The sequence below is a fragment of the Mus caroli genome, chromosome 14 (assembly GCF_900094665.2).
Source record: "Mus caroli chromosome 14, CAROLI_EIJ_v1.1, whole genome shotgun sequence".
NCBI lineage: Eukaryota > Metazoa > Chordata > Mammalia > Rodentia > Muridae > Mus > Mus caroli.
This window is the reverse complement of record NC_034583.1, coordinates 88,523,440-88,530,579: the sequence shown is the minus strand read 5'-3', so window position 1 is coordinate 88,530,579 and position 7,140 is coordinate 88,523,440.

The window sequence follows — 7,140 nt, the reverse complement described above, 5'->3', positions numbered from 1 at the left end:
CCTCACTCAAGATGATGCCCTCCAGGTCCATCCATTTGGCTAGGAATTTCATAAATTCATTCTTTTTAATAGCTGAGTAGTACTCCATTGTGTAAAGATAGTCTGTTAAAACTGCATTGTGCCTGGGGGGACAACAGAGCCCGGTAAGGAGCAGTTTCCCTAGAGCCAGACTGCCCTAGACCTTCCTCTGTTATTCATAGAAACTCTGCAGTGACTGCACCAAATCCTTAAAGTCCTGTTGCTCATGTCTTCTCATCTGTAGAGTGAAGATAACGTGGACCCATGCATCAATGTATTGCAAAGCTCAAAATTAGTTAATATTAATAGTCACTATTACAAATAAATTTTGAAGGCAGGAATTGTTTGAAAGCATGCAAGAAGGTTCTATTAAAACATTCTAAATCATACAATATAACTGAGTTCTTCTAGGTACAATTTGTATTAATCAGAAATTTCTGAAACCCCATAAAAAGAGCAATAAAGTGAAAGAAATAGGATGTGATATCAATGATCTCCCATCTCTTCCTTGCTATTAAACACGCCATCAGAAACTTGCATGAAGGATTTGATTATCATTAAGTCAAAATACATATTTGACTTAAATGCTATTGGTTTTCTGTATTTTAGTGAATAAAAACATTTGCCCTGAAATACACCGAAATATATTTTATGTTCTTATATTACTGACAATTATCAAAAAACAATCATAAAAACCTTTTTTGATAATCAGTTTCGTACTGTGCTATGGAAGAATTCTCTTGTGCAAAGGGACCACTTTTGAATAGGACAGCTCCTATAAAGTATGGACCTTGAACAAGATCCTATAAATGGATATCCTATAGACAGACCCGCATACAAATGACCAGGTCTGTATACAATACAATTTCTACTCTCCTTGTAGGTTCATAGCTGGTGGCTACCCATGATATCATCCTCCCCTTGCCTGCCCTTTCCTTCCCAGTCAAGTCAATGCTGTGAGCTACTTTGGCTTATCTTTAGAAGCTTCAGTCTTTATGTCTGTATTCAGCTCTCGCTTTCCTCATAAACTCATACCCTGATAACCATCCAGACATAAATATGGCCCAGGCAGTCAACAGAAAATAGCTCTCAAAAGTAGGTATTAATTGCCATACACATGGTGCTGATGAGTTATTTGGGTTTAATTTCTAAGCTTGTACCTGTAGATATTCCCAACATTCCAATGCTTTCCATCTTATAAGGAAACATGCCCTTTCCCACGTTTGTACATTGACATTCAGCATTAGAAATTTAGGATTATTTTTTTAATCTCCCAGGCAATCTGTCTAACTTTACATTTTCACTTGGCAGATTGTAGAAAATTGAAAGAAGTTAAGAATATTTCTTTACAACTAGAACATGATGTTTAGACTAAATTCACAATTACTTAAATGTTTAGAGCAACACAGGCCTGATAAATTTTCTTGGGTTGTTCTTATTCCCACAGCCTTTTCCTACAATATTGACCCAACTGACTTATACATGCTGAATGTGGTCACCCATTGAGTTAGTCAGCCATTCAACAAATGTATACAAAGCTTCTTTTATGTGTTAGAATAGTGCCATCTCTGAAGGAAGAGTTTCCCAAAACATAGGTCCCATTTCTATGCTCTCCAAATTTAAAATCTGTACCCTCTAAAAAAAATCACAGCTAAATCAATCTAAATCAATCTGATGCAGTGTGGTAGGTAGGTAGGCTTGGAAGACACTCAGGCAGCTTACGTGGAGAACATATCAGGTTTTTCTCAGAGTGAGAAATAACCTTGAGGGCAGAAGAAGACATGAAAAAGAAGAGAAGGATAAGGAGAAGGGGGAGAGAAGGAGGAGGATGAAGGGAAAAAACCTAGAGGAAGGAAAACATAAAAGTTCAAGGAAATAAAATTATATATTTTACAAATATAGATAATTATGGCTGATAGATCTGAAAAGAAGATTAATAAGTGATGATTACAGTGTGCAGTCAGATCATGCAGGATCTTGAAAATCTTATAAAGTCTGTGCTTGATTCTAATAATAACAGGGCTCACCGGAAGGCTGTATGGAGGGAGATGTGATCAAGTTTCAGTTTCACAAAATCCACTCTGATATGAACATTGAATGCATATCAGAAGGGCCTTTTCATGATAAAAGAAGATAATTGTGGTATTTTCTAATGGAGTGGTGAGAGCTTTGAAACTCTCAAGGTTTTTTAGAAGAAATTAGAAACATAATTTTAATTTGGAAGGTGGACTGGCTGTTTAACTTTAGAAGATGAGAGTAGAGAAAGATGGAAGGTAAGTCCTGGACATCTGTATTTAACATCTGGGTATCTGATAATCTCTGCAAATCATTCTAAGAAGAAAAATCAAATAAACCAAAACCAAATCCAAAGACAAATTAGTTTGGGTCTTGGGGAGGAAGGAATGAATAGACCTACGGTAGCCTTAGGAAAGCTGACTTTAAGGTAGTGTTGGGATACCCAAATAAAGAGAAATGTGTATACATTTGTAGAGACATTATTGTAAAGAAGTCAGCTATATACATGTGTAGAGCTGACATGTAGAGAATCAGTTCTGCAATGGACACTTGGTACTAAGTGGAAGACACGAGATAAGGGTAAATGTTAGAGGAGAAAATTTGAGACTGGTAGAAATAGAAGAAATGCGGAAGCACACAGGAGAAACCAGAAACATACATAAATACAAGTCAAAGGCATGTTATAAGTGCTAAACAGAACTAAAAGATATTTAAATATAACTATAGTAGGAAAAACAGTGGACAAAGGCTAGGTTTCCTGGTACAAGCCTTTAATCCCAGCATCCAGGAGGTAAAAGCAGGCATGTTTCTTTGAATTCAAGGCCAGTCTGGTCTACAGAGCAAGTTCCATGACCACCAGAAACACACAGAGAAAACCTGTCTATAAAACCAGAGAAAAGAAAAACCAACAACAAAAAGGAAAGCAAGAATCCATAGAGCACAACTTTATTTTCACCTAGCATATTCATGTTCATTTTTCCCACAGACTAAATACACTTTTAATCATAGCTGCACTCCTCATAGACACCCACGCACATTCACAGACACCACACATAGCCCCATAAACATGTAGTCATAACAATGCCATATATAGAAATTCTCCTTCATTAAATTCAACCTTAGGTATTTGCCTGCATAGTAATTACTTATGTAGAGAAGTCTACTGATTTAAAATGAGAATACGTTGGGTTATGATTTAAACAAGAATATGGCTCAGTTTTCCATCTTTTAAATGGGCATATTAATAGTAGCATTGAGAAGTTTTGAGATTTAATTGCTGCTTATAAAATGATTTGGGGCCCAAAGATGAAAGGTGCTATGTAATATTATTGCTGTAGTTGGGACTGACTGGTGAACTACCTTAGCATTGGAGTATTGCAACAGTTGAAACTATAGTGTAATCTAGGATGATAAAACATAAGATATTATTAGATGACTTAGAAGGAGTAAGACCATGACTAAAATTTCTTTCTAGACATAAATATTTTATCTTTTAGATACTTATTCCGTTTTAGACTTTATTTCTCACAAAGGTTTCCTTCTTTCTTTCTTTCTTTCTTTCTTTCTTTCTTTCTTTCTTTCTTTCTTTCTTTCTTTCTTTCTTTCTTTCTTCTTGCTTTCTTGCTTCTTCTTTTTTTTCTTTGCCTCAGCATCCCAGAACACTGTGGCATACCGAAGCCATTGGAATCTTCTCATACATTTTTTAAGTTAACAGGTGATGAAATTGAACTCCAAGCTTCTATTTTTATTATCCCCAAAATTACCTCCTCATTAGAATTCAAAGTCAACTATGAAGACTTTCTTATTTTCCCCAGTAAAGAATATTCTACAAACAATAAAATAAACCTTAAATTAGGGTAAATATATTAACATTTTACTCAAGGAGATTAAAATGGGAGCTGGAGAAATGGGTAAGTGCTTAAGAGCCCTGGTTATTCTTCCAAAGAACTTGAGTTCAATTTCTAGCAACCACATAGAAGCTCACAACAGACTACAATTTCAGTTCCAGGGGCTCAGACAGCCTCATGGTATGTACATAAACTAAAAGCAAAGAAAAGAAGGTAGAGTAAAATAATATAAAATAAATAAATTATTTTAAAAAGCTAGGCAGTGGTGGCACATTCCTTTAATGCAATAGGGAGGAAGAGGCAGGCAAATCTCTATGAGTTGAAGGCCAGCCTGGTCCACAGAGCAAGTTCTAGGATACCCAAGGCTACTGTCAAAAGAAATATGAAAATGTTGTTTCATTAGAATGAATAAAGTATATTATTTTATTTAACATTGCTAACAGACTATTCACTGCTTACAAAAAATACATACTCCAGATACAAGAAAGTTTGAACATGATTAAAAATTGTGACTTACATTTGACTTATAATTGAGTTCTTTGATTTCATCTATTATTAGTCTTTGTAAAAAAATATTGCTGGTTCTTATTTTTAGATGGTGCGATTTTTCTTTTTAACAAGGATATTTTAAATAGTCTCTTTTCTAAAACTTCTAGTATGTTTCATGTATAGAGGACAAAAAATTAAGTTAAAGATAAGATTTATTTTTCACTTAGTTTATAGTCATAAAAATTGTCAAAATAATTTCTACTTTCGATCAGGTCTATAAGGAAAAGAGATCAGAAGATATGCTGATATTTGGGCAGAGCAGTCCAAGAAGAAAGAGGAAACTGCTTAGTTGCTTGATAGGTGAGGAGAAGGAGCTAAAGGAAGACTATGAAGAAAAGAGCTTCAAGGAGAGAAAATAACATGAGAAGAGTAAGTTGGCTTTGGAGGAAACAGAAAAAGATGCAGTGCATATGGCATGCATGAGTGAGATCAGAGGGGCAGAGGGAGGCGGGCAGAAGACAGGCTCAGTTGTGCTGTGCAAATGAGATTTAGAAGTTTAGACCTTCGTAGTAGAAGGACCACAGGAAAGTTTTAATTAGGGCAGTCAGAGGTTCACCCTGTGATTTCACAAGAGGGCTCTGACTCAGCGTGAGCTGCTCACATGCACTATGCTGCTTTAGTTGACTGAAGTTTCAGAGAGGAATGGGAGTAATGTAGAGGGAAGTGAGCATTCTTGTTCAAAGTGATTGTGATAGATGAGAGAAGGGTGACTTTGGGGATCGAGGTTGAATAAGTGGTGCAGTAGTGCTACATAAAGCATCGAGCCTTGGTATGAGGATTTGGTCTAGTCTTATTGCATTTTGCTATGCCATGTTAGGTTGTTTTTAATGAAGGAGGTGAAAAACAAAGTTTGAAATATTTCTTGCACATCCACTTGAAGGCAGCAAGGAAGTTACAAATCTGGAGTAGCTCTGATAAGAGATGTGATCAAATATACAGACGAATAGAAGTCATATTTGTGCTCTGGAAGAAAAACTGATAGGACTTAGGAGATACACTTTGAGAGTCTCTTACAAGTATAAATCCCAGAAATGAAAATGTGGGAAATGAGGGGGCCAAAAAAGTAAACAGACAGACAGAAGGAACCAAGCTGCTGTGCCGACTTGGAAACCCTAGGACAAGAATGAAATGGTACTTTTATGCCTCATGTGTCTAAGAAGTCAAGATAGATAAGGCAGAGGGATGTTCCTACCCAGCAGATGGAGATTGCTGGAGATCAAAGAAGGACTCTGTTGAGGTAGTAAGAATAAAATTAGACTCAGACAGAATGAAGAGCTACAAACAGATGAGAACGACTACAAAAATATCTCAAGAGGATTTTTTTCCACTACAGAATAACAGAAAAGTGGAATTCAAGTGACAGCGATATTCAAGTAAAAGTAGCATGTGTTTATATGCATATGTGTACTCACATAAACACACAAACAAACACACACAAACACGTTTGTGTAGGATCAAAGACAATATCAAGTATTTACAGGCCAGTCAGCATCTGGTTTGAAACAATGCAAAAAGTGATAGGCAGCAGAACTCGTTTGTCCTAAAAAGTTAAGTTTTGTTTTCAGCTTCTCTGTGACAATGACATCAGAAAGGTGATGTGTCATTTGAGGTGTATGGAAGTCTCTAGGTGACTGGATTTTATTTAGCAGCCAGTGATATTTACCTGAGAACATAGGACACTGTGAAAAACTGGATGAATTTATTAGTAAGATTTTATATCTTCAAAAAAAATATCTACAAGCAAAAAGGAATTTAACGTATGAGAGTAGAATACAAAACCATTGTATTAGAGAAATGGGGAAGTAGAGAGAAACCAGTAGACATCCTGACATCTGGCTTAAAAGTCACACCAACAATATTGGAATCCAGAGACCAAAACCAAACAAACAAACAAAAAACCTTACCAACAAACAAAGAGTCAAAAACCCACATTGCCAGACATGAAGATACTGACCTGTCAGTACTGCAAGAGATGATAACTACCTGGTGAGAGATTCTGCCCTCATGGGTAGAAAGGCTGATGGGGTGTAATTTGAGCAATAGAGGGGATGGCTGAGCCTTCTGTGAAATGGCTATTCTAGCCCCTACCAACAATAGACATTACAATGGCTTTGGAGCAGCCAAAGCAGGTGACCAGAGAAGGGTCAAAGCCAACCGGCAATATGTCAGAGAAGCCAGTCAGACCATATACTCTTCAACCGAAGTCATTAACCAGAACAGCCAGCAATATAACATCACATTTCAAGGGCTATGTCAACTGATTTTCATTAAAGTGTTCAGGGTAGGAAGAGAGAGTACGCGTGCGCACACACACACAGACACACAGACACACACACACACACACACACACACACACACACACACACACACACACACACACACTTTCCAAATGTACCGCAAGAACATACTCTCAGATGAACCTTGGTGGTAGAAGTCATGGGTCTCTAGAATACAGTCAGGAAGTTAACTTAAGAGAGATCCTGAGTTCAATTTGTAGCACTAAATAGAAAAAGAAAGAAAAAAATAAAAGAAAGAGAGAAGGAGACAGGGAGAAAAGCAGAAGGAAAAATAAAAAAAAAACTAAAGCAGTACTGACTATGCCGGGGCCTAGCAAACACAGAAGTGGATGATCACAATCAGCTATTGGATGGATCACACGGTCCCCAATGGAGGAGCTAGAGAAAGTACCCAAGGAGCTAAAGGGAACTGC